Source organism: Hoplias malabaricus, chromosome 2, assembly GCF_029633855.1.
Source record: "Hoplias malabaricus isolate fHopMal1 chromosome 2, fHopMal1.hap1, whole genome shotgun sequence".
In the NCBI taxonomy this organism is placed as follows: Eukaryota; Metazoa; Chordata; class Actinopteri; order Characiformes; family Erythrinidae; genus Hoplias; species Hoplias malabaricus.
The window spans coordinates 85721902-85737760 of record NC_089801.1 but is presented as its reverse complement, the minus strand read 5'-3'; positions in this window follow the sequence as shown (position 1 = coordinate 85737760).

Below are 15859 nucleotides of genomic sequence, written 5' to 3'. Positions count from 1 at the left end.
TTTTCTGTTGCTTATTTCTTCCTCACAAAACACAACATGAGTCAGAGGGGAAGTTAAAATAATGACCGTCACCCAGAACCGGCTGGACGTGGAGAGCACGGTAATGTGAAGCACTGTTTATCTTTAATAACACTTTAATAATAACACACACTCGCTCCAGAGGCTTTTTCAGGAGCTGTTGAACTAGCATAGCTCTCTCCATTCACACAAAAACACACACGTTTATATCCAAGTGTACGTGGGGCACCTGAACCCGCCTGACCCCGAGTGGATAAGACACAGCATTGACTCCTGGAGTTTTTACACCCTGTGTCCAGTCACTGTGCACTCTGATACGACACGCCTACCTCACCGGTCCACACTGTAGATGAAGGAGGAGTGTAACAGATGGACGACTGAGGCGCTGAGAGAGTGTTTACGGTGGACCCGAGCCAAGCGGCTGATCCCAGAACAGACGACGGCGCCTGAGCTCGGCTCTTCACACTCAGGGACGGTGACCTTTGGAACAGTCGGAATGTGTCGGACTGATGTGACGATAGCGCCTTATCTCCGGCCTCCGGACAAAGGGAGACGTGTCGGAGAGTTTGGAGGCGAGCCGGTGACTCAGAGGCCTCTCGCACTCCGTGTTTCTCCGCCGTAGCCTCGTCAGATTAAAGCTGAAATAAATAATGAACTAATACATCCCGCAGATGCGCAGATAGGGCTTTCTTTCCGTTCTTTTCGTCTTCCTTCCACCTCACCTGAACCCATCCTCAGACCTGCCTCCTTCCTGCCTAAGCTCGCTCCCAGATAAGGCGCTCGGCGGAGGAACGGGTTTAGCATTCGTCAGATCGATTAGCCTCTCGCTGATTTGACACTGTTTACTCCGGCGGCCTTGCCGTTTTGAAGTATTTTCCCAGTTTCCACAGGGTCCCCTGTGCTCCTCTTATCGCCCCTACCTCTCTCTCTCGCTCTCTCTCTCTCTCGCGCAAAACCTTGAAATATCAGCGGAACAGCCTCGGAGGATAAGAAAACAAACCTGTTGTCCTGATGCATACAAAATCCACAGCCCATTGTGCTTCGCTAAGCTGCAGTGCATTGTGCACAGTGCACTCCCCCCCACACACACACAGCGCAGCCACCAAGGCTGTGACACCCGCCCCAGGCCGCCCGGACCTTCGTTTGGCTGAGGAGGAATAATGGGACGTCATGCTGCTGTTCTAATTAAAGCAGAACAATGTATGCTCTACCTACGGTTCCCCACTGAGTGTTTTTATGGTTCTCTAAAGAACAGAACCGATACAAACCCATCTCAGCTCTGACACACACTCCTTTACGATGTGGACTGTGGGCGCGGGAGGAACAATCGATGTTTACAGCCACTGCCCACCCCTTTTCCACTCTCTCCTCGGACCATTATCTTTAAAAGTGGAAAACGATGCAGAGTTTTGGTGGGTGGGGCTAAAAATGGATCATGTGATGTCAGGTCTGCCACAGAACCAATCAGAGACTGATGCATATATGTCACTCACCTGTCTTCAGTGCGGTTTGCCTCAGTGGGTAGGACCGAATGAAGCTGTGTCCATGTCTCCTCGGGGATGGACCTCCTGAAGGACGAGTGGATGTGTGGAGTGTAGACGGAATGAAGGGTACAGGGTGTAGGCTGAATTTTGTAGGTTGTAGAGTGTAGACTGAATAACGAGTGTTGGGTGTAGAGTGCAGAATGAATGTAAGGTGAATAACTTTGTAGAATGAAGAATGTAAAATGAAGACAGAATGTAGAGTGAGGACTGAACCTACAATGAAGGGTGTAGAGTGTAGACTGAATAAATGGTGTAGAGTGCAGAATGAATGTAGGGTGTAGAATGAAGACAACATACAGTGTAGGATGTAAAGTGTAGACTGAATTTATTTTGTAGAGTGAAAATAGGGTGTAGACTGAATGAAGGGTATAGAGTGTAGACTGAATGTAGAGTGTAAACTGAATGTAGATTGTAGACTGAATGTAGGTTGCAGGGTGTAAACTGAATGTAGAGTGTAGACTGACTGTAGAGTTTAGACTAAATGTAGGTTGTAGGGTGTAGACTGAATGAAGGGTGTAGACTGACTGTAGGATGTAGACTGTAGAGTGTAGACTAAATGTAGGTTGCAGGGTGTAAACTGAATGAAGGGTGTAGACTGAATGTAGAGTGTAGACTGACTGTAGAGTGTAGACTAAATGTAGGTTGCAGGGTGTAAACTGAATGAAGGGTGTAGACTGACTGTAGAGTGTAGACTGACTGTAGGATGTAAACTGACTGTAGAGTGTAGACTAAATGTAGGTTGCAGGGTGTAGACTGAATGTAGGGTGTAGGATGTAGACTGAATGTAGAGTGTAGACTAAATGTAGGTTGCAGGGTGTAGACTGAATGAAGGGTGTAAACTAAATGTAGAGTGTAGACTAAATGTAGGATGTAGGTTGCAGGGTGTAGACTGAATGTAGGGTGTAGGATGTAGACTGAATGTAGAGTGTAGACTAAATGTAGGTTGCAGGGTGTAGACTGAATGAAGGGTGTAGACTGACTGTAGAGTGTAGACTGACTGTAGGATGTAAACTGACTGTAGAGTGTAGACTAAATGTAGGTTGCAGGGTGTAGACTGAATGTAGGGTGTAGGATGTAGACTGAATGTAGAGTGTAGACTAAATGTAGGTTGCAGGGTGTAGACTGAATGAAGGGTGTAAACTAAATGTAGAGTGTAGACTAAATGTAGGATGTAGGTTGCAGGGTGTAGACTGAATGTAGGGTGTAGGATGTAGACTGAATGAAGAGTGTAGACTAAATGTAGGTTGCAGGGTGTAGACTGAATGTAGAGTGTAGACTAAATGTAGGTTGCAGGGTGTAGACTGAATGTAGGTTGCAGGGTGTAGACTGAATGTAGGTTGTAGGATGTAAACTGAATGTAGAGTGTAGACTGAATGTAGGATGTAGGTTGCAGGGTGTAGACTGAATGTAGGGTGTAGGATGTAGACTGTAAACTGAATGTAGAGTGTAGACTGAATGTAGGATGTAGGTTGCAGGGTGTATTGTGACGGAGAGAGCCAGCAGGGGAAGGTTAGCGCTGCATGCTAATTCTGATGCTAATGAAACCCTCACTCCGGAGAGCGAAGCCCCCTGAATTAATTCATCACTTCCTCCTCACCCTCTCCTGACTGACTGCCGTGGAATCTCATCCAGCGTAACACCGTTCTCCCGTTCCGTACGCTCGTTATCGGAGGCACTTCTCCGTGACTGTTACACTTTCACACTTGAATTCTCTCACACACACACACACACCTATTTTAAACCAAAATATCTTCAATAACTGGCACAATTTAATACCAAACTGCTTTAAAGCAGATCTCTTCGTTATTATCATCATCATCATCACGTCACCCCAGGTTCATCCACAGAGTTCTATTGACTTCTACACTTTAGACTTTTAGTCTCAAGTTTAGTGAGTTACCATATGACCTACAGAGGCAGCTGTGTCCAGACTCCACCTTCAGACCCTGCATCCAGCTCCACAACTGGTTTCCATCCCCATCTTCACAAGACAGATCACTAAGACACTGTAGTGAACTGTAGTGAAGACATCATCACTTGTGACCTTCCCTTCAGCCGACTGTTGTTTACTCCCTTCAGCTCATAGTCCTCTCAGAGTGTAGCACTGACTCTGCTCCTGAGTCGTTTATCATCCAGACTTCTCCGAGGTCTGTACTCTAAACAACAGTCAACACCATCAACTATCTTCAGAATAAAAGTCCTGAGCCTGAGGAGGCGTTTTGTATCATTTTAAGGATGTGAGCGAGGCTGGGATCTCTGAGGTTCGGAGGTAAAAGTCGAGACACATCCCAGTGTAGGACCAGGAGGAGGTGTCCAGGACATCATAGAGTTAATGATCTTTGTGACATCATCGTTTCCTTCTCAGAGGCGGAGTCAATGCTGCATTTCAGAAGTGGAATTGTATTAGTTTTAAAAATTAATTAAATTTTTATATTTTATTTTATTAGCATTCTCCTCCGAGCGTGTTGAGTCTGATGAACAGTGGTTAGCGTTCTCCTCCGAGCGTGTTGAGTCTGATGAACAGTGGTTAGTGTTCTCCTCCGAGCGTGTTGAGTCTGATGAACAGTGGTTAGCGTTCTCCTCCGAGCGTGTTGAGTCTGATTAACAGAGGTTAGTGTTCTCCTCCGAGCGTGTTGAGTCTGATGAACAGAGGTTAGCGTTCTCCTCCGAGCGTGTTGAGTCTGATGAACAGAGGTTAGTGTTCTCCTCCGAGCGTGTTGAGTCTGATGAACAGAGGTTAGCATTCTCCTCCGAGCGTGTTGAGCCTGATGAACAGAGGTTAGTGTTCTCCTCTGAGCGTGTTGAGTCTGATGAACAGAGGTTAGTGTTCTCCTCTGAGCGTGTTGAGTCTGATGAACAGAGGTTAGTGTTCTCCTCCGAGCGTGTTGAGTCTGATGAACAGAGGTTAACAAGAGGTGAACTCTGAGGTGGTTGCAGTAGGGGGTGGGGGGTGTAGGGGGGCACGGCCTCTTCTGCCCCAATTAGATTACACCCTGACGACTGAAATTGTCCGAGTCCCTGAAGAGCCAAAGTAATTAGTGAGTTGCCTCCTCACAACGAGAGAATTGCCCTTTCTCCTCCTGCCTCCCCGAAGAACACATACAGACATCCCTCTCTTTATTCCGTTCCTCAAATCCATTCTTCCTCTGTCCATTTATTTCATATATTTTCTATCTTCATTTTTCACTCTGTCTATTTTTATTTGTCTCATTTGTTTCTATCGCTCTGTATTTCTCTCTCTCTCTTTATTCCTTCTGTTTCTCCATTTATTTTCTGCCTCTTTCTCTGATTCTACTTTTGTTCTGGCTTTTTTCTTTGGTCTCATTTAATCTCTCTCTCTCTCTCTCTCTCTCTCCTCATTCTCTCTCTCTCTCTGTCTGTAGTAATTTGTCTTTGTCTGTGCAGTAATACACTGTAGGGCCAAGAGTTGTGGACACTTGCTTGACCAACATTTCTTCTCTGGCAAAAGGTTCAGTGTGTGTGTGTATCTATGAGTATGTGTATGTATGATTGTATACGTGTGTGTGTGTGTTGGATTAAACCAAGGTCACAGCTGGCAGTGGAGCGTGTGTTGACTGGGAGAGTGAATATTTATTGGTGTGTGTGTGTGTGTTTACTGGTGTTTAAACACTGATAAAGTCCCATCCCTGTGCCAGATTTCGGAGGTGTGTGTGTGTGTGTGTTGGAGTCTGGGAGGGAGAGTGGGAGAGAAACACATCGATTTACAGAAATAAACCGCAGTAATTTGTTTGTTTGGAATTTGTGTTGTTTACAAACAGGGATCGATTGATAACAGCGTGAACGCACACACACACACACACACACACACACAAGTATTAAGGCAGCCGTGGAGGGTTAGGGCTCTTGCTCAAGGTCATTTCAGCTGTGGATGTTGAAGGAGAAGACAGTGCTGTTTCTTCACCCTATGCCTCCCCTCATTCCCATTTTTTCCGTGTCTCCTTCCGATGCAGGGAATCGACCAGCAACCTTCCAGACCCAAGACTGCCTCTCGAACCTCTAGACCCCAGCTGCTCTGGTGAGTTCCCCGTCGGACTTCCGAGCACCACTGTGGGAGGTTCCCGACGTTCCAAAAGGTGTGGAACCCAGTAGCCGGTTTGTTTCTCCGTCTCGTTCCCGTGTGTGTGTTAATCCTCTTTTTGTTGTGAGAATTATCTTCCCTGAAAAAAATGAGTTCTCCTGATGTAAGAAAAAAGAGAAAACCCGGAAACTCGAGGAGCGCCGCTTTGTTGGGGATCTATAGGAACACGGATTCCATCGTCCGGGCGCGGCGTAAGGAGTCGAAATGAGCGTTAATGAGCTTAACGCGCCGCATTACGCGCCCCCATGCCGTCTGCGGGAGATGAAAAAGCCTCCCGAGGACCCTCTCCGCTGCCGGAGACAGATTCCATTCCGGCTTAAAGCCCAGAGAGCGCCGCAGATTTAGGCGGAAATGTACACCGGCGTTCCCAGTTTGAGGAAAACCTCTTAAATATTAAATGCCGCTTTACTTCACAGTGCGCTCTGGTTCTGAGCATTAGCTTCTTTAATTAGCCTCGTCTTCTCCGCCTTAAATGACCTCAGAGGAGCTTTATTAACCGGCCACGAGTGGACGGCCGGGAGGTCCACGGATACGTCAGCGTCCCCTCGTATCCGGGGTCTGGGGCGGACACAGACGGGGTCAGTGAGGGCCCACAGTGGAAGTGAATGGAACCAGACGTCTGACTGAATATTAAAGAGCATGACACATCTGTGCAGTCAGTGTCCTCCTCCAAGCGCGTTGAGCTCTTCAGCGGTGTGTTAGCGGACACGACTCTGGAGGAGGAGGAGGAGGGGAGGGAGGGGGACAGGAGGAAGTCTGTCACGTGTGAAGCTTGATACAGATGTGGACAGAGTGGTCCGCGGGGGACGGACTAATTGAAATCCTTTATCGTGTCCTCCGCTTCATAAAGGAATTAAAATAATAACCCTGTCCTCGTGGGGACGCGGACGTCCCGCTGCTGCGTGTCCTACTTCTATAATTACTGCTCCACGTCCAACTACAGCAGCCCGACGCTGTCCCTGCGGAGGGGACACCGCGAGAGCGTCCGTCCGTCCCGGCCTCACAGGGTCAACAGGGGGTGGCGTTACAGGACCTCCTGGATCAGCATCGGCCCGTCTCCCGCTGGTGGTGTGTGGGGGCTGGCTGCCATCAAACGCTCACAGCAGTGTTCAGCACAGTGCTCACTTTCGCACAGCACTCTGAGCTTCACGGTGCGGGATAAATATAGCGGGGGAAGTGATATCCCGGGAACACCTCCGCTCCGACGCTGCATCTTTCCGACCCTGATATGAAGCATCCTCCTTTTGTCTCGGCGGTCCGGATCTCCTCGGGGCGCTGTGGAAAACAGGCCGAGGTCAGGGGGCGCGTGCCGTCCTCTCCGCGAAGATTGTGCTGAGAATTGAGTGATTCACCGCGGATCCAGGCCCGGAGCGTTTTCGGAACGCTGGCCTCGTCAAACGGAGCCTCATTGTTTTGACGCGGAACTTTTTTTCCGAGGGCTTCGCTCCGTCTTCTCTTCCCTCCCTCGTTCCTTCTGAAGGAGAAGGGCGTCCGTCAGGATTTCTGCTGCAGTAACAGCCCTGGGGCCTCCGGAACGTGGGTCGGAACGTTGCTGTGACGATTTGATGGCATTCAAGCACCAAACCCATGTACAGATGCTGACGTTGATGGAGTAGCTCTGGATCCCTGGCGTTGGAGATGCACCGAATCATGTGCAGCTGCTTCGGAACATCCCATAATAATGGCAGAAATACAGCAGCAGAGTCGGGACATCATCGTGGAAACGGGACCGCACTACTTCGTATATCAGGGTCTGAGCTAGCACCATGCTTAATGCTAAGGCTAATGCTAACACTCTACTGTGCATATGTACGATACTGGATTAGCAACGTTAGCCACATAGCCCTGGCGCTAAAGCTAAAGCGCCGACCTCGGACACCAGACACATTTTGAACGATCAGCCACGGATTTGATTTATGTTAAACATCAAAGACAAACTTCAAACGCATCGTCCTGCATTGTGTTTGATGTGGTTTAGACTGGAGTAGATACATTGACTCAGGACAGGTTTCTACGGAGACCCTAAAGTGACAGAGTGGTCAATTTTAATAAGGTGTGGCCACAAGATAATATATGATCTCTCCAATAGGGCTCAATACTGATAATGTATGAGATCTGATGTGTGATGACTGTCACATTGTGGCTTTATTGTATTATGTCATGGGATCTAAATGTTATCTTGTGGCCTTAACATATTATATCTGAGCCTCAATACATAACTGTATGGTCTTAACATGTTCCCTCGTTCTTAAAGTAACCCTCACCTAACAATGAGACGCTTCTCACTATTCTCTCACTACCGCTCGGGGTTCAGCACTGCAGAAACTGCACTATGTAAGGTTTGGAGGACAGTAGGACGCCACCCTCAGCCACTGAGTTCAGAACAGTGCATTAAAGTGAATTACACTAGGAGCCGCCCCAGGAACTAAATAAATAAATAAACAAAACCCTAGTGTAACTTTATCTTGTGGCCACACTTTTATTAAAAAGAACCCTGTGTCACTTCAGGGCCTCCGTAGTTTTACTTTAATTTATTATTTTTTGAGGAAATAGATATTATTAATATATTTATACATTTATGAATATGAAACATGTCTCTGAGAACAGGAACCCGTGTTTACTGTGTGTGTGTGTGTGTGTGTGTGAGGTGCAGGGTTCAGGAGAGAAACAGCTGCAGGCAAGAAACCATTTCTCTTCTGAACCCTGCACCTCTGCATCTGCGCTCTCCACTTCCCACACACACACCAGCCACAACATTAAAACCCAAAGACAGAGAGAGAGAGAGAGAGACAGACACACACACCAGCCACAACATTAAAACCCCTAGAGAGAGAGAGAGACACACACACACACCAGCCACAACATTAAAACCTCTGCTGGAACCGAGGGCCCCCTGAGGAGACGACGAGCCGCTGGACGCAGGGTGGAGCTCTGGGTGACGTTCTCCTCCCTGAACCCTTCACGGCCGAGCCCTCGTCTCTCTGCTCTTCTGTCTGAACCTGAGTGAGTTATTCACACACAGATCACACACACCCTTCAGTCGTCGTCTTATTTCACTGCTGTGTTGCTGTAGTGTGTGAGAGACGACAGACACCAGCCCCGTACTATTCCTCCGTCTCAGTCTTTTCCCCCTGTTCACAGGTGAATAATCAGACCCCACGTTTCCCTGTGGAATCAGTGTCTAATGACTGTTTATCTGTGATGTGCACTACGTAGGGAGCATGGCGCCACTTTGGGACGCGTCCCGACCTCTGTTTACAAACGTGACGTGGATAAACGCTTATATTTCTGTAATTTTAACGTCTAACACGTGGACAGAAACAATACGACTATTTAAACGTTGTTTCCGAGTAACGAGGAGGTTCCCAGTTTGGCGTACACTCCACACACACACACACACACACGGCGGCCCGTGGATGAGACGTGGTGTTGTCTGATTTATATTTCCTGGGCGTCCGCATTATTCCACAAATGGGTTGTGTATGAATTCACTCGGGACACTTCTGCAAACACAGATACACTCCCATGTTTATTTATATATATCCTCATCCTCTCTTCCTCCGGACGCCAAACACTCTGCATATTCTCTCCAGCCTCAAAAGGATTCCTCCATTTCTTTTTATTTTTCATATTTTCTGTTTTGAAACGCGATCCAATTTCCGCAGAAACGTCCCCCCCCCCCTCCTCCCCCTTCGGTCCGACTCCAGCGAGAAGGCGCCCAGCCTCTTCCTCCTCCCAGTTTTCTGCTGCTCTTATCTCCTCCGTCTGTAAAATATGTGATTTCCCCGCAGCTTATTCGCGGCGAACGGATCAGCGCCGCTCCCTCCGGACTCCGGGAAAACTCCCAGCTCCAGAACCTCAACGCAGCGCCACATTCGGATACAGCACACACACACACACAGAGAGACCTGAATCACGAGCGTGTTCCTCTTAACTGTCCACATGCTGGAACGTTGCTGTGAGGGTTTGATGGATGCACACAAGTTCTGCTCCGTTTCCCACGGCTCTGAAATATTTGACGTGACTTTTGTTGATTCCATCAGAAGAAAGAGACAAAGAACATAAAAAAAGAGAAAAGAATGAAGAACAGTAGAAAAAAAAGAAGAGAACAGTAGAAGAGTGAAAAAGATCAGAAAAAAAGAAAATAGAGAAATAAAAATAATAATAAAAATTAGGAAAAGGAAGAACAAAAGAATAGAAAAAGAAGGAAAATAAAAAAGCAGCAGAAAAAGAAAAGAAAGAGCAGAAGAAAATGAGACATGAGACAAAAAAATAAATAAATAATGAAATGGGAAACAGACGCAAGGAAGAACAACAAAAAAGAAGAGGTAAATTATTGGTGTGACACTGAGGCTCTATAATGAACCTGTGATAGTGAACACACACACACACACACAGGGAGCAGCTGGGGGTTGAGTGCCGTGGATGTTGAGGGAGGAGACACTGCTGTGTCTTCACTCCCCCATCTTTCTAACCCTCAGGGCTGTAACAGAACCGGTTCTGCCCCGTCGGGGGAACACTCCTGCGGTGACGGAGAACCAGGAGAGTATCAGCACGGCACTAGTCTCCGCCGCAGTCAAGAGAGTTTCTGTTCACTGACCTCCTTCAGGAACACAGTCACTACACAGTACCGCTGAGAGAGAGGGGGGGTGGGGGGGGGGGAGAGGGAGAGAAAGAGAGAGAGAGATGTTGCCGATGGCGAGATGTGTTTCTCTGTCACAGCCTCAGGGACAAACCATGACGCAACACAGAGTCCTGGCACGGCACGGCTTTATGTAATATATCTTTATTATTACGGCTATTACTATTATTACTATTATTAATGTTTATAGATTTTACACATTTATTATAGTTGTTTAGTACTAAATGGAGTAACAGTATGAATGGTGTGGTGGTTGTACACAGAAATATGCAGTAACAGTATTACATTGTGTAGTAGCAACAGTAGCTTGTACAGTAACAGTAGTAGTAGGCACAGTAACGGTAGAAGTAGTTGGTGCAGTAACGACAGTAGTACTCTGTGCAGTAACTGTTGTAGTAGTAGTCGGCGCAGTAACGGTAGTAGTAGTTGGTGCAGTAACTGTAGTAGATGCCTGTGCAGCAAAGGTAGTAGTTGTCGGAGCAGTAACGTTAGTAGTAGTTGGTGCATTAACTGTAGTAGTAGCCTGTACAGCAAAAGTAGTAGTTGTCGGAGCAGTAACAGTAGTAGTAGTTGGTGCAGTAACGGTAGTAGTAGAGCAGTGATTGTAGTAGTAGTAGTAGTTGGTGTGGCAATGGTAGTAGTACTCAGTGCAGTAACGGTAGTAGTACGTTGTGCAGTAATGGTAGTAGTAGTTGGCGCAGTGATGGTGGTAGTAGCCTGTGCAGTAACGGTAGTAGTACTCTGCAGTAAATGTAGTAGTAGTTGGTGCAATAACAGTAGTAGCATGGTATTAGTACTCTGTGCAGTAACAGTAGTAGTAGTTTGTGCAGTAACGGTAGTAGTAGCCTGTGCAGTAACGGTAGTAGTAGTCACAGTAGCGATAGTAGCAGTAGTCAGTGCAGTAACGTAGTAGTACGTTGTGCAGTAATGGTAGTAGTAGTTGGCGCAGTAATGGTGGTAGTAGCCTGTGCAGTAACGGTAGTAGTAGTCACAGTAGTGATAGTAGCAGTAGTCAGTGCAGTAACGTAGTTGTACGTTGTGCAGTAATGGTAGTAGTAGTTGGCGCAGTAATGGTGGTAGTAGCCTGTGCAGTAACGATAGTAGTACTCTGCAGTAAATGTAGTAGTAGTTGGTGCAGTAACGGTAGTAGTACTCTGCGCAGTAAAGGTAGTAGTAGTTGGTGCAGTAACGGTAGTAGTACTCTGTGCAGTAATGGTAGCAGTAGTTGGTGCAATAACAGTAGTAGCACGGTATTAGTACTCTGTGCAGTAACAGTGGTAGTATGATATTAGTACTCTGCAGTGTACTCTGTGCAGTAACGGTAGTAGTAGTTGGCGCAGTAACGGTAGTAGTACTCTGTGCAGTAACGGCAGTAGTACTCTGCAGTAACGGTAGTAGTAGTTGGCGCAGTAACAGTAGTAGTAGTTGGCGCAGTAACGGTAGTAGTACTCTGTGCAGTAATGGTTAGTAGTAGTTGGCGCAGTAACGGTAGTAGTTTGGGACAGTGTAAGTGTTGGGATGAGTCTTCCAGCTTGGCTGAGAACCCTCCCTTTATCAGATCCTCACAGCAGTGTTCCGCCCCCTGGAGCACAGCCTTCCCTGAGGAGCCGAGTGTGTTACTGCAGTCCGGAATAACACCCTTCCACAAAGGACTGTCCTTCCTTTATTATACCATACGTACAGGCCGAGAGAGAGAGAGTATAGGATATGTAGAGGTCGAGAGAACACACATCTCAGAGAGAGAGAGAGAGCACACAGCGAGAGAGATAGAGATGAGGGGCTTTAAAGTTGGACTCTCTCTCTCTTTCTCTCTGAATCACTCGCTCGCCCCCAAGGGCGCTGGGTCGAGAAACCAAAGAAACACATCCGCCGTGATCCAACTGCGAATCCGAACGGTAGTTTCAGAGAGAAGGGAGCGGGTGGAGAACTGCAGCCACTCCACCTTAAATCATCCACCTTAAACCCTCCACCAGCCACTTATCTCTAATAATCTTCACTAAAAAAAAAAAAAAAAAAGTACAGAATATTTATTAACATTATTATTATTTATTTACTTTAGTGTTTACCGCTCTCCATGAAGATTCAAGCTCCTTTATCATCACTTTATCACATGGTATGCTTATGCTCCACTGAGCGGGTCTCCCACATGGTGGTGGCCCTGATTAACATGGGGAAACCAGCCCTGACACATCCGCTCTGCTGGGGTTCAGTATTACAGCTGTGTCACAACATGAAAAGAGTCATTTGCATGACTCTATTTGTACATATGTTTACCGTGTACATATATTTACCGTATTTATTAGCAACATTAGCTGTGTAGCTCCAGTTTAAAATTGATCAAATTAGAACCATGCTAACTGGTGTAGAAAGACCTCTATTATTAGCTAGTTTCATTAGCCCTGTATATGCTGTGCTTAAATTATAAGCCATTTTTCAATTTACGAAATAGTACCATGCTAATTGGTAACCATGAACATCTGTTAGTAGTTAGCAATATTAGCCTTGTAGCTCCAACTTTTATTTGTCTTGAAAATGTGCACAATGCTAACTGATTAGCGACAACAACATAGCCATTTATTGTTTGTTAGCAATATTAGCCTTGCATTCCGAGGGCTTATTTAATTGGCAGTTTTTAGACTTGAATAAATTAGCAGCACGCTAAATGGTGTACACAGACATCCATTACTTGTTAGCAACGTTAGCCTCCTAATTCATTAACAAGTGTACCTGAGTTTATTGAACAGCTTCAATCAGCTCTTACAACAGTTTACACATGATGCTAATTAGCATTCACTAGTGTCTAATGCTTGTTATCCTCATAGCTGCAGTGATAAAAGACAACTTGGGGTTTACTTAACAGCTGTGATTATATTAGCACCATGCTATTTAGTGGTGGGATAAACCATAAAGATTATCCACTAGTGGTTAGCAACATTAGCCTCATAGATCTTTATTAAAGTATCTCAGCTCCTAATGAAGTACTATGGGATGGTTGAGACAGGACGCTAATCGGTGTACAAAAGTCTTCATTGTTTGTTAGCAACATTAGCCTTTAGCTTTTAGAGTTTGCTTTTGGAGAAAGAAATATATGTATATTCAGATTGTCACTTTAAAGGAGTGTCTGTGTGTGTGTGAGGTATAGAACTGTGATGCTAATTTATGTCCATAGACTTCCACTTGTTAGCAACATTAGCTTACAGCTCTATTACAGCAGATGTCAGCAGGCTAAAGGCAAACCATGGCTTTAAAGGTGGTGTGTACATGATGCAGCGTGTAATGCGGGTGGATAAGAGGCGGGTAAGAGGTATTCCGCCAAGAATCTCACACACACATACACACACACACACCTCTCTCCGTCCCCCTCTAACGAACACATCATATAATTTCCCCTGCGAGGCGCAGCCCTCCCCCTCCCCCTCGGAAACAGCCGGCTGTGTGTTAGCGTTGATTGATCGTAATTCTCCTCACTGTGGGTTTAAAGTAGGCCACGCCCACTGGCCATGACATCACAAACCCCGTCAAAGGAGGGGGATCAGCCACGGTCATAGAGTGCCCCCAGGTTGTTGAAATGAGGTACTGCAGCACATAGAATTCAGTAAAAAAAAAAAAAAAAAAACAGATACAAGTCGGTTTTGCTATACTTGTGAGGACCTTCTATAGAAATAATGTCTGCTGTTGCGTTTTTTTTATTTATTTTATTTAAGGAAATTTTATATATAAATAAATAAATACAATTTTTTTAAAAATCATTATCGAAGTTGTGAGGACCACAAAAATGTGAGATATTTCTACACATCCGAGGACACCGGGTCCTCACAAACGTGTAAAAACACACACATCCTCTCCACACACTGTCCTCTGTGTGCCCCATTGCAGTGTTCTAGGACACGTCAGTGTAATAGTGCTGTTAGTATTAGAGCATAGTCCTAGTATGGATATAGTGGTATCTCTCTCTCACACACACACACACATATATTAGTATTGTATTCATTTTTAAAGGAACACTTTGTAATATTTTCACATTAAAATTGCAGCTTCAGAAGTCATTGTGACGCTCCACTGAGCTGTAGCAGGGAGAATAGAGCCTCTGTCACTGCTGCGGTAGGCTCAGCACTGCAGAAACTGCACTGTGTAACTTCTGGAGGAGGGCAGGAAACTACCTCCTGTTTTAGTACACAATGTTTCTGTTAGTATTCTGTTAGCACTCCGTTAGTACACTGTTAATGCTCAGGTAGTACTATTTTAGTACTGTTAGTACTCCATAAGTACCGCTAGTACACTGATAGCACTCCGTTAGCACCCCGTTATTAAAATTATTTCTCTGTTAGTACTCCATTAGCACTCCATTAGTACACTTAACACTGTTAGTAATCCATTAGTACAAAGTTAGTACTCTGTTAGCACCGTGCTAGTACAAAGTTATTATTCTGTTAGTACTCCACTGGTACAAAGTTATTATTCTGTTAGTACTCCATTGGTACAAAGTTATTACTCGGTTAGTACTCCATTGGTACAAAGTTATTATTCTGTTAGTACTCCATTGGTACAAAGTTATTACTCGGTTAGTACTCAATTGGTACAAAGTTATTATTCTGTTAGTACTCGATTGGTACAAAGTTATTATTCTGTTAGTACTCCATTAGTACAAAGTTATTACTCTGTTAGTACTCCACTAGTACAAAGTTATTACTCTGTTAGTACTCCACTAGTACAAAGTTATTACTCTGTTAGTACTCGATTGATACAAAGCTATTATTCTGTTAGTATACCACTAGTACAAAGTTATTACTCTGTTAGTACTCTATTGGTACAAAGTTATTATTCTGTTAGTACTCCATTAGTACAAAGTTATTACTCTGTTAGTACTCTATTGGTACAAAGTTATTATTCTGTTAGTACTCCATTAGTACAAAGTTATTACTCTGTTAGTACTCTATTGGTACAAAGTTATTATTCTGTTAGTACTCCATTAGTACAAAGTTATTATTCTGTTAGTACTCCATTGGTACAAAGTTATTATTCTGTTAGTACTCCATTGGTACAAAGTTATTACTCTGTTAGTACTACATTGGTACAAAGTTATTATTCTGTTAGTTCTCCACTGGTACAAAGTTATTACTCTGTTAGTACTCTATTGGTACAAAGTTATTATTCTGTTAGTACTACATTGGTACAAAAGTTATTATTCTGTTAGTACTCCATTAGTACAAAGTTATTATTCTGTTAGTACTACATTGGTACAAAGTTATTATTCTGTTAGTACTCCATTGGTACAAAGTTATTACTCTGTTAGTACTGTGTTAGCGCTCCGTTAGTATGTATGCCGCAGGCCTGGGTTTGTTCAGATGACCCGTATGTTCATTAATTTAAATCATGACCCTGGTGATATATAATAAAACGTAATATAGCCGACGTTGGCCTGTCTGTCTCTCCACTGCAGTGAATCCCATCTCTCCGCTTCCCTAAGGGGTAGGGGGTCGGTTCTTGTTTGGGAAAGAACCCCACGGGTGTCAGCATTTTCTCCTTTAAACTCGATGATCACCAGAGCGAGCAGTA